The sequence below is a fragment of the Triticum aestivum genome, chromosome 6D (genome assembly GCF_018294505.1).
Source record: "Triticum aestivum cultivar Chinese Spring chromosome 6D, IWGSC CS RefSeq v2.1, whole genome shotgun sequence".
In the NCBI taxonomy this organism is placed as follows: domain Eukaryota; kingdom Viridiplantae; phylum Streptophyta; class Magnoliopsida; order Poales; family Poaceae; genus Triticum; species Triticum aestivum.
In genome coordinates this window covers 365,521,418-365,534,643 of record NC_057811.1, presented here as the reverse complement: position 1 = coordinate 365,534,643, position 13,226 = coordinate 365,521,418, and the positions used below count along the sequence as shown (strand labels likewise).

Sequence of the window (13,226 nt, the reverse complement as noted above, 5' to 3'; positions counted from 1 at the left end):
AACACTCATTGAGATGTGACCTAAAAATAAATAAAAATGAGAAAGACATCACGTAAAAACAGAATAGGCCCAAACAACGGAACACACAGATAAACAGAGAACCGGGCTGGACGCTCTCCTTAGCAGGCTGAAAACGAGACAACTAACTCTCCAACACGAATCTTAAAGCAAGTAATAATCATACGGCTGACATGTCGACTGAGACTTCGCGGAGTCTCAGTCGACTGAGATTTAGCGTCATAAGAACATTTACATTACTACTCCCTCCGTCTCAAAATAGATGACTCAACTTTATACTAATTTTAATACAAGTTAATATAAAATTGGGTCATTTATTTTGAAACGGAGGGAGAACTTACATTTTTAGCTAAACCTGCATTACTTGAGATGGTCACAGATGGCATGTTGCCTTTTTCGATCTAGATAAAGAATAAAAATAGGATGGAGGCTATGTAATGCAACTAGTCCCCACATGTGGTAAGCTATCTGTAAAATATAGAATAAAAAAAATCGCTGTCACGCTTCCCGCGCGAGAGAAAGAACGTTCGTAGTTGATGAGGTCCTCTAGACACGTGGTCCATCCGCTATCAGAGATGTGATTCTGTCAAACTGGCGGCCGTGGCGGGCTGCATGCATGCACCTTCGTCTTCTCTTCTGTACGAGTATTTATTTATGCTTTGGCGGATAAGTGCACCCGCACAGAACGAAACAACACCAATATGTACTCGGGATCGGCACTACGGGTGGTAGAGTCTTGCCTCGTCACGCCCAGCGATGAGACGCCGCGGGAAGGGCTCTGGCTCTCCGCGCTGGACCTGGTGCTGGCTAACAGAGGCCACACCCCTCTCGTCCACGTCTACAGCGCCAGCGACGACGCCGCCGCCGACGGCTTCTTCAACGTGGCCAAGCTCAAGAAGTCCATGGCCAAGGCGCTGGTGCCCTTCTACCCTCTCGCCGGCCGCCTCGGTGCGGATCGTGACGGCCGCATCCAGATCGACTGCAACGGGGAGGGCGCGCTCTTCGTGGTAGCCCGTTCTGATCGCACCGTCGAGGACTTCAGCGGCCCCACGCCGTCGTCGGAGCTGACGAAGCTGTTCTGTCCTCGCGTTCAGCCGTCGTCCATCATGTTGGCCGCGCAGGTCACCTTCTTGAAGTGCGGCGGTGTGGTCTTAGGGACAGCGGTGCACCACGCCGCCGTGGACGGCTCCAGCGCGTTCCATTTCATTGGGACGTGGGCAAGGTACTGCAGGGACGGCCAGGGCGCCGTGATCGAGCTCCCGTGCCACGACCGCGCCCTCCTCCGCGCGCGCTCCCCGCCCGCCATCCACCCCGAAACCGTCTCCATGTTCTGCAGCAAGCTAAGCATGCACGAGCACGAGTCGTCCGTCCTCGCGACCAAGGTCATCACCATCTCCGGTGACCAGCTATACGCCCTCAAGCGCCACTGCGGCGGCGCTAGCACATTCTGCGCCGTGAGCGCCCTCGTGTGGCAGTGCGTATGCATCGCCCGCCAGCTGGACCCGGATGCCACAACGCGCATGAACTTCCCGGTGGACATCAGGCATCGCCTGAAGCCGCGCCTCCCTGGTCGCTACTTCGGCAACGGGGTCGTGAACGTGTTCGCCACCGCCGCGGTGAAGGACGTCGTATCGGAGACGCTGGCCTCCGTCGCGAGCAGGGTGAAGGCCACGACGGAGCAGCTCGACGACGAGCTACTGAGGTCGGCTGTGGACTACTTCGAGACGGAGGCGGCGAAGGGCGGGCGGCCGGAGGACAGGGGAAACCTGCCGGAGACGGAGCTGCGGATGAACAGTTGGTTCCATCTGCCCATATATGACGCGAACTTCGGGTGGGGGAAGCCGCGGGTGATGACGCGGGCGGAGACTGCGCGCGGCGGCTGGGTGTACGTGATGGCTGGCTGCGGCGATGGCAGCGCGCGCGTACTTATCTCCTTGGAGGCGGCGACTCTCAAGAGGTTCGAGCGTGCGCTTGCTGTATGCCGAGTTCAAACCGGCATCGTACATACGAGGCTGTGATCATATATTCATATATGCTTGCACGTGATTAAATCAATCAATTGTCTTCGTCGATTTCATTCTAGCATGCGGTAATTTTATTTTACTCTCTTCGATACATATTACTTGTCGTATGTGGATCGGAGTAGTAGTTTTGTCTGTTTTGTTTCATAAGTGTACAATATCAAGTGGTCAGCTTAGTAAACCATCAACAAAAAATTACAAAAAGAAAGTGTACAAGACTACAAGTCCTCGAAGATGTAGTTAGTATTTTTTTGTAGAGAGAGGAGATGTAGTACTTAGTTTCTTTAAGCACGTGTGTGATTGAACTAGAGATATGTGTATTTATGGCCGTGCTACGCCTCGGCCGGTTGATGCGCTAGAAAGATTGACCGCCTCCTAGATTGTCGGAGGGAACAGGAGATAATCGTCAGATCTTGCAACAAGCCCACTGTTGAGCTCGTCGCTCTACAACAACGGCCTTGATGTAATCTTTCTTTCCTTTTTCTCTCCTTGCTTGTTGGGCTTGGTCTTCTACAACGAGAGTCTTGTTGCAAAAATCTTTTTCGAACCATTTTCCTTTGCAATAAAGGTCATATTGCAGAATTCTTTTGCAACAAAGGTCGTGTTGCTGAAACTTTTGCAACAGAGGTCCTATTGTAGAATATTTTTTGCAACAAAGCCCGCGGCGTGAAGGGATGGTGCCAGCGGCTGCAAGAGCTTGAGGTGGTGGTGGCCATGGCCGGCGACGGACGAGGTGGGTGTTGGCATCGGATGGCAGCCGCTCATGTTTCAGGTGCATCGCCTGTCATCGTGGTGGTGCCGCTCGCATCATAGGTGCTCGGGCGCGTCACTCACGGCCATGGGACAGATCACAAGCAATGGCCCGAGAGCGTTACCGGTCGTTGTGGTGGTGCCGCTCACAGCTTCGGTGCTCTAGGCGCGCCGATCACCGCCGTTATCTTGAGTGGTGGCTGGACTTGGGAAGTCCGCTAACACTTGCAAGCAAGTTTGCAGCAGTTGGACATATCACAGCCGGTGGCCCACACGCTTGCAAAAAAATGGGGAAGAAAAGAGTAGAGGGAGAGATCAGTGAAGAGATGATATTGGGAAGGTAGAGGTGGGTGGACCCCACCAGGGACACGTGTTGTTCAGGGGAGGCGGGCGACGCGTTGGAGTTTTCTGCCGGCTAAACCGAAGCTTTTCCGATTTTCTATCTGCTAGCTTTCGTGGCTCAACGGAATATTTATGTCAACTAGAACAATGTCCGTGCGTTGCAACGGGATATAAATATTCTAATACGTTACCTTGTGATTTATCTGTCAATAATAATGTGATTGTGTAATAAATGTTCATCAAATTATTCCCGTGAATTACCTTGTATTTTGATTAGAAGTTTGGTAAGTAAATTAAAATGGAATTGGTTCAAAAGGTAAGTAAATTAAGGTGATTGATTATCATATACATGGAAGGTTGGATAAAGAGGTGGTGGAAAGAAAGGTGAAATAAGAACCTTACGTTCTTTTTAGGTAGTAGAGATAACAGACACATTTTTTCATCCTTCATGGCTAGCTTTATTTCATGTCAGATAAGAATACATCATTAGTAAACTGTTAACAGGTCTTGCTACCTGGCGATGTTCACCGGTTCCATGCGAGCACCTCATTGGCAACTTACTTGGAAGAGTTTGGGCCCGTTGCGCATCCACTTATTCATTTGGCTGGTGATTCTGTTAGGAAACGTAGCATGCAATTTTAAAAAAATTCCTACACTCACGCAAGATTTATCTAGGAGATGCATAGCAACGAGAGGGGAGAGTGTGTCCACGTATCCTCGTAGACTGAAAGCGGAAGCGTTTGATAACACGGTTGATGTAGTCGAACTTCTTCTCGTTCCGACCGATCAAGCACCGAACGTACGACACCTACGATTTCTGCACACATTCAGCTCGATGACGTCCCTCGAACTCTTGATCCAGCAAAGTGTCGATGGAGAGTTTCATCAGCACGACGGCGTGGTGACGGTGATGGTGAAGTGATCCACGCAGGGCTTTGCCCAAGCACTACATGAATATGACCGGAGGCGTAAACTGTGGAGGGGGGCGCCGCACACGGCTAACAACTGTTGATGTGTGTTCTAGCTGTGCCCCCTCATATATATAGGTTGGAGGGGAGGAGAGGTAGCCAAGGGGGCGCCCCAAGTAGGAGGAATCCTACTTGGGCGCCTCCCAATTCGGCATCCCCCCTTCCATATTCCCTCTTTCCTTCCCCCTTGTTTTGGCCTACATGGGGCGCACCAGCCCCCTAGGGGCTGGTCTGTCCCCTTCTTGGCTCATTAGGCTCATGTAGTTGCCGGGGGATGCCCGGAACCCCTTCCGGTGACCCGATATGTACCCGGTACCCCCAGAACACTTTCAGTGTCCGAATATCATCGTCCTATATATGAATCTTTACCTCTCGACCATTTCAAGACTCCTCGTCATGTCCGTGATCTCATCCGGGACTCCGAACAACATTCGGTCACCAAATCACATAACTCATATAATACAAAATCGTCATCGAACGTTAAGCGTGCGGACCCTACGGGTTCGAGAACTATGTAGACATGACCGAGACACTTCTTCGGTCAATAACCAATAGCGGAACCTAGATGGTCATATTGGTTCCCACATATTCTACGAAGATCTTTATCGGTCATACCATAATGACAACATACGTTATTCCCTTTGTCATCGGTATGTTACTTGCCCGAGATTCGATCGTCGGTATCTTCATACCTAGTTCAATCTCATTACCGGCAAGTCTCTTTACTTGTTCCGTAATACATCATCCCGTAACTCATTAGTCACATTGCTTGCAAGGCTTATTATGATGTGCATTACCGGGAGGGCCCAGAGATACCTCTTCGATACTCGGAGTGACAAGTTCTAATCTCGATCTATGCCAACCCAACAAACACCTTCGGAGATACCTGTAGAGCATCTTTATAATCACCCAGTTACGTTGTGACGTTTGATAGCACACAAAGTATTCCTCCGGTATCCGGGAGTTGCATAATCTCATAGTCGAAGGGATATGTATTTGACATGAAGAAAGCAATAGCAATAAAACTAAACGATCAATATGCTATGCTAATGGATGGGTCTTGTCCATCACATCATTCTGCTAATGATATGATCCCGTTCATCAAATGACAACATATGTCTATGGTTAGGAAACTTAACCATCTTTGATTAACGAGCTAGTCTAGTAGAGGCTTACTAGGGACACGGTGTGTTATCTATGTATCCACACATGTATCAAGTTTTCGGTTAATAGAATTCTAGCATGAATAATAAATATTTATCATGATATAAGGAAATATAAAATAACAACTTTATTATTGCCTCTAGGGCATATTTCCTTCAGTCTCCCACTTGCACTAGAGTCAATAATCTAGTTCACATCGCCATGTGATTTAACACCAATAGTTCACATCTTTATGTGATTAACACCCATAGTTCACATCGCCATGTGACCAACACCCAAAGGATTTACTAGAGTCAATAATGTAGTTCACATCGCTATGTGATTAACATCCAAAGAGTACTAAGGTATGATCATGTTTTGCTTGTGAGAGAAGTTTAGTCAACGGGTCTGCCACATACAGATCTGTATGTATTTTGCAAATTTCTATGTCTACAATGCTCTGCATGGAGCTACTCTAGCTAATTGCTCCCACTTTCAATACGTATCCAGATTGAGACTCAGAGTCATCTGGATCGGTGTAAAAACTTGCATCGACGTAACCCTTTACGATGAACTCTTTGTCACCTCCATAACCGAGAAACATTTCCTTAGTCCTTTTTAGGTACCTAAGGATAATTTTGACCGTTGTCCAGTGATCTACTCCTAGATCACTAATGTACCCCCTTGCCAAACTCATGGCAAGGTATACAATACGTCTGGCACACAGCATGGCATACTTTATAGAACCTATGGCTGAGGCATAGGGAATGACTTTCATTCTCTCTCTATCTTCTGCCGTGGTCGGTTTTGAGTCTTACTCAACTTCACACCTCACAATACAGGCTAGAATTCCTTCTTTGACTGATCCATTTTGAACTCCTTCAAAATCTTGTCAAGGTGTGTGCTTTGTGAAAGTCCTATTAAGCGTCTCGGTCTATCTCCATAGATCTTGATGCCTAATACATAAGTAGCTTTACCGAGGTATTTTATTGAAAAATTCTTATTCAAGTATCCTTTTATGCTATCCAAAAATTCTATATCATTTCCAATCAGCAATATTTCATCCACATATAATATCAACAATGCTAAAGAGCTCCCACTCACTTTTTTGGAAATACAGGCTTCACCGTAAGTCTGTATAAAACCATATGCTTTGTTCACCTCATCAAAGCGTATATTCCAACTCTGAGATGCTTGCACCAGTCCATAGATGGATCGCTGGAGCTTGCACACTTTGTTAGCATCTTTAGGATCGACAAAACCTTCTGGTTGCATCATATACAACTCTTCTTTAATAAATCCATTAAGGAATGTAGTTTTGACATCCATTTCTCAGATTTCATAAAATGCGGCAATTGCTAACATGATTCAGACAGACTTAAGCATCGCTACGAGTGATAAAGTCTCATCATAGCCAACTCCTTGAACTTGTCGAAAACCCTTTTTGCGACAGGTCGAGCTTTGTAGATAGTAACACTACCATCAGTGTCCGTCTTCCTCTTGAAGATCCATCTATTCTCAATGGCTTGCCAATCATTGGGCAAGTCCACCAAAGTCCACATTTTTTCTCATACATGGATCCTATCTCAGATTTCATGGCCTCAAGCCATCTGTCGGAATCTAGGCTCATCATAGCTTCTTCATAGTTCGTAGGTTCATCATGGTCTAGTAACATGACTTCCAAAACAGGATTAACGTACCACTCTGGTGCGGAACGTGCTCTATTCGACCTATGATGTCCAGTAGTAACTTGATCTGAAGTTTCATGATCATCATCATTAGTTTCCTCTCTAGTTATTGTACACATCACGGGAAACAGATTTCTCCGATGTGCTACTGTCCAATTCGAGAGAAGGTACAATTACCTCATCAAGTTTTACTTTCCTCCCACTCACTTGTTTCGAGAGAAACTCCTTCTCTAGAAAGGGTCCATTCTTAGCAACAAAGATCTTGCCTTTGGATCTGTGGTAGAAGGTGTACCCAACAGTTTCTTTTTGGTATCCTATGAAGACGCACTTCTCCGATTTGGTTTCGAGCTTATCAGGTTGAAGCTTTTTCACATAAGCATCGCAACCCCAAACTTTAAGAAACGACAGCTTAGGTTTCTTGCCAAACCACAGTTGATAAGGTGTCGTCTCAATGGATTTAGACGGTGCCCTATTTAACGTGAATGCAGCTGTCTCTAATGCATAAACCCAAAACGATAGTGGTAAATCGGCAAGAGACATCATAGATCACACCATATCTAATAAAGTACGGTTACGACGTTCGGACACACCATTACGCTGTGGTGTTCCAGGTGGCGTGAGTTGTGAAACTATTCCACATTGTTTTAAATGAAGGCCAAACTCGTAACTCAAATATTCGCCTCCGCGATTAGATCGTAGAAACTTTATTTTCTTGTTACGATGATTCTCCACTTCACTCTGAAATTCTTTGAACTTTTCAAATGTTTCAGACTTGTGTTTCATCAAGTAGATATACCCATATCTGCTCAAATCATCTGTGAAGGTCAGAAAATAACGATACCCGCCGCGAGCTTCAACACTCATTGGACCGCATACATCGGTATGTATTATTTCCAATAAGTCATTAGCTCGCTCCACTGTTCCGGAGAACGGAGTTTTAGTCATCTTGCCCATGAGGCATGGTTCGCAAGTATCAAATGATTCATAATCAACTGATTCCAAAAGTCCATCTGCATGGAGTTTCTTCATCCGCTTTACACCAATATGACCTAAACGGCAGTGCCACAAATATGTTGCACTATCATTATTAACTTTGCATCTTCTCGCATCAATATTACGAATATGTGTATCACTATGATCAAGATTCAATAAACCATCTTCTCGCATCAATATTATGAAGGAATCCTCTTTTTTTCTCTCGATTTTGTCGAGTCATTACACTGATTCCGCGGTGATACGGACTCGACCCGCTCCTACCCACCCTGGGGTATCATAGCATGTCGGGAATCGAGGGGGCTACTAAATGATCATAATGCTAAGCTAACGGATGGGTCTTGTCCATCACATCATTCTCTAATGATGTGATCCCATTCATCAAATGACAACACATGTCTATGGCTAGGAAACTTAACCATCTTTGATTAACGAGCTAGTCAAGTAGAGGCATACTAGGGACACTCTGTTTGTCTATGTATTCACACATGTACTAAGTTTCCGGTTAATACAATTCTAGCATGATTAATAACCATTTATCATGATATAAGGAAATATAAATAACAACTTTATTATTGCCTCTAGGGCATATTTCCTTCAGTCTCCCACTTGGACTAGAGTCCATAATCTAGATTACATAGTAATGATTCTAATACCCATGGAGTCTTGGTGCTGATCATGTTTTGCTCGTGGAAGAGGCTTAGTCAACGGGTCTACAACATTCAGATCTGTATGTATTTTGCAAACTTCCATGTCTCCCTCCTTGACTAGATCATGGATGGAATTGAAGCGTCTCTTGATGTGCTTGGTTCTCTTGTGAAATCTGGATTCCTTCGCCAAGCGAATTGCTCCAGCATTGTCACAAAAGATTTTCATTGGACCCGATGCACTAGGTATAACACCTAGATCGGATATGAACTCCTTCATCCAGACTCCTTCATTTGCTGCTTCCAAAGCAGCTATGTACTCCGCTTCACACGTAGATCCCGCCACGACACTCTGTTTGGAACTGCACCAACTAACAACTCCACCATTCAATATAAATACGTATCAGGTTTGCGACTTAGAGTCATCCGGATCAGAGTCAAAGCTTGCATCGACGTAACCATTTACGATGAGCTCTTTGTCACCTCCATAAACGAGAAACATATCCTTAGTCCTTTTTAGGTATTTAAGGATGTTCTTGACCGCTGTCCAGTGATCCACTCCTGGATTACTTTGGTACCTCCCTAATATACTTATAGCAAGGCACACATCAGGTCTGGTACACAACATTGCATACATGATAGAACCTATGGCTGAAGCATACGGAATGACTTTCATTTTCTCTCTATCTTCTGCAGTGGTCGGACATTGAGTCTCACTCAACTTCACACCTAGTAACACATGCAAGAACCCTTTCTTTGACTGATCCATTTTGAACTTCCTCAAAATTTTATCAAGGTATGTGCTTTGTGAAAGTCCAATTAAGCGTCTTGATTTATCTCTATAGATTTTGATGCCCAATATATAGGCAGCTTCACCGAGGTCTTTCATTGAAAAATTCTTATTCAAGTATCCTTTTATGCTATCCAGAAAATTTATATCATTTTCGATCAACAATATGTCATCCACATATAATATCAGAAATGCTACAGAGCTCCCACTCACTTTCTTGTAAATACAGCTTCTCCAAAAGTCTGTATAAAACCATATGCTTTTATCACACTATCAAAGCGTATATTCCAACTCCGAGAGGCTTGCACCAGTCCATAAATGGATCGCTGGAGCTTGCACACTTTGTTAGCACCTTTAGGATCGACAAAACCTTCTGGTTGCATCATATACAACTCTTCTTCAATATATCCATTAAGGAATGCAATTTTGACATCCATTTGCCAGATTTCATAATCATAAAATGCGGCGATTGCTAACATGATTCGGACAGACTTACGCATCGCTACGGGTGAGAAGGTCTCGTCGTAGTCAACTCCTTGAACTTGTCAAAAACCTTTCGCAACAAGTCGAGCTTTGTCGATAGTAACATTACCGTTAGCGTCAGTCTTCTTCTTGAAGATCCGTTTATTCTCTATGGCTTGCTGATCATCAGGCAAGTCAACCAAAGTCCACACTTTGTTCTCATACATGGATCCCATCTCAGATTTTATGGCCTCAAGCCATTTTGCGGAATCTGGGCTCATCATCGCTTCCTCATAGATCATAGGTTCGTTATGGTCTAGTAACATGACATCGAGAACAGGATTACCGTACCACTTTGGTGCGGAACGTACTCTGGTTGACCTACGAGGTTCGGTAGTAACTTGATCTGAAGTTTTATGATCATCATTATTAACTTCCTCACTAATTGGTGTAGGAATCACTGGAACTGATTTCTGTGATGAACTACTTTCCAATTCGGGAGAAGGTACAATTACCTCATCAAGTTCTACTTTCCTCCCACTCACTTCTTTTGAGAGAAACTCCTTCTCTAGAAAGGATCCATTCTTAGCAACGAATATCTTGCCTTCGGATCTGTGATAGAAGGTGTACCCAACAGTCTCCTTTGGGTATCCTATGAAGACACATTTCTCTGATTTGGGTTCGAGCTTACCAGGTTGAAGCTTTTTCACATAAGCATCGCAGCCCCAAACTTTAAGAAACGACGGCTTAGGTTTCTTGCCAAACCATAGTTCATATGGTGTTGTCTCAATGGATTTAGATGGTGCCCTATTTAATGTGAATGCAGCCGTCTCTAAAGCATAACCCCAAAACGATAGCGGTAAACCAGTAAGAGACATCATAGATCGCACCATATCTAATAAAGTACGGTTACGACGTTCGGACACACCATTACGCTGTGGTGTTCCAGGTGGCGTGAGTTGCGAAACTATTCCATATTGTTTCAAATGAAGACCAAACTCATAACTCAAATATTCTCCTCCAAGATTAGATCGTAGAAAATTTATTTTCTTGTTACGATGATTTTCCACTTCACTCGGAAATTCTTTGAACTTTTCAAATGTTTCAGACTTATGTTTCATTAAGTAGATATACCCATATCTGCTCAAATCATCTGTGAAGGTCAGAAAATAACGATACCCGCCGCGAGCCTCAACACTCATCGGACCGCATACATCAGTATGTATTATTTCCAACAAGTTAGTTGCTCGCTCCATTGTTCCGGAGAATGGAGTTTTAGTCATCTTGCCCATAAGGCACGGTTCGCAAGTATCAAGTGATTCCAAAAGCCCATCAGCATGGAGTTTCTTTATGCGCTTTACACCAATATGACCTAAACGGCAGTGCCACAAATAAGTTGCACTATCATTATTAACTTTGCATCTTTTGGCTTCAATATTATGAATATGTGTATCCCTACAATCAGATCCAACAGAAATAGACCACTCATCAAGGGTGCATGACCACAAAAGATATTACTCATATAAATAGAACAACCATTATTCTTTGATTTAAATGAATAACCGTCTCGCATCAAACAAGATCCAGATATAATGTTCATGCTCAACGTTGGCACCAAATAACAATTATTCAGATCTAAAACTAATCCCGATGGTAGATGTAGAGGTAGCATGCCGACGGCGATCACATCAACTTTGGAACCATTTCCCACGCACATCGTCACCTCATCCTTAGCCAATCTTTGTTTAATCCATAGCCCCTGTTTCAAGTTGCAAATATGAGCAACAGAACCAGTATCAAATACCCAGGCGCTACTACGAGCATTAGTAAGGTACACATCAATAACATGTATATCAAATATACCTTTCACTTTGCCATCCTTCTTATCCGCCAAATACTTGGGGCAGTTCCGCTTCCAGTGACCAGTCCCTTTGCAGTAGAAGCACTCAGTCTCAGGCTTAGGTCCAGACTTGGGCTTCTTCACTTGAGCAGCAACTTGCTTGCCGTTCTTCTTGAAGTTCCCCTTCTTCCCTTTGCCCTTTTTCTTGAAACTAGTGGTCTTGTTAACCATCAACACTTGATGCTCCTTCTTGATTTCTACCTGTGCAGCCTTTAGCATCGCGAAGAGCTCGGGAATTGTCTTATCCATCCCTTGCATATTATAGTTCATCATGAACCTTTTGTAGCTTGGTGGCAGTGATTGAAGAACTCTGTCAATGTCACTATCATCAGGAAGATTAACTCCCAGTTGAGTCAAGTGGTTGTGGTACCCAGACATTCTGAGTATGTGTTCACTGCCAGAACTATTCTCCTCCATTTTGCAGCTATTGAACTTATTGGAGACTTCATATCTCTCAATTCGGGCATTTGCTTGAAATATTAACTTGAACTACTGGAACATCTCATATGCTCCATGACGTTCAAAACGTCAGTGAAGTCCCGATTCTAAGCCGTAAAGCATGGCACACTGAACTATCGAGTAGTCATCAGCTTTGCTCCGCCAGACGTTCATAATGTCCGGAGTTGCTCCTGCAGCGGGACTTGCACCTAGCGGTGCTTCCAGGACATAATTCTTCTGTGCAGCAATGAGGATAATCCTCAAGTTACGGACCCAGTCTGTGTAGTTGCTACCATCATCTTTTAACTTAGCTTTCTCTAGGAACGCATTAAAATTCAAAGGAACGGTAGCACGGGCCATTGACCTACAACAACATAGACATGCAAAATACTATCAAGTACTAAGTTCATGATAAATTATAGTTCAATTAATCATATTACTTAAGAACTCCCACTTAGATAGACATCCCTCTAGCCATCTAAATGATCACGTGATCCATATCAACTAAACCATGTCCGATCATCACGTGAGATAGAGTAGCTTTCAATGGTTAACATCACTATGTTGATCATATCTACTATATGATTCATGTTCAACCTTTCGGTCTCAGCGTTCCGAGGCCATATCTGCATATGCTAGGCTCGTCAAGTTTAACCTGAGTATTCTGTGTGTGCAAAACTGGCTTGCACCCGTTGTATGTGAAGTAGAGCTTATCACACCCGATCATCACGTGGTGTCTCGGCACGACGAACTGTAGCAATGGTGCATACTTAGGGAGAACACTTGTACCTTGAAATTAGTGAGGGATCATCTTATAATGCTACCGCCGTACTAAGCAAAATAAGATGCATAAAAGATAAACATCACATGCAATCAAAATATGTGACATGATATGGCCATCATCATCTTGTGCCTTTGATCTCCATCTCCAAAGCACCGTCATGATCTCAATCGTCACCGGCTTGACACCTTGATCTCCATCGTAGCATCGATGTCGTCTTGCCAACTATTGCATCTACGACTATCGCTACCGCTTATTGATAAAGTAAAGCAATTACATGGCGAT

At 44.4% G+C, this 13,226-nt stretch overlaps 1 pseudogene across 1 annotated transcript; it reads left to right on the top strand.

The window, feature by feature from the left end:
• Window positions 1-630: 630 nt before the first annotated feature.
• LOC123141654 (putrescine hydroxycinnamoyltransferase 1-like) lies at window positions 631-2,092 on the top strand (annotated as a pseudogene). Its single transcript, XR_006470390.1, has one exon. The product of XR_006470390.1 is annotated as a putrescine hydroxycinnamoyltransferase 1-like (transcript).
• The last annotated feature ends 11,134 nt before the right edge of the window (window positions 2,093-13,226 follow it).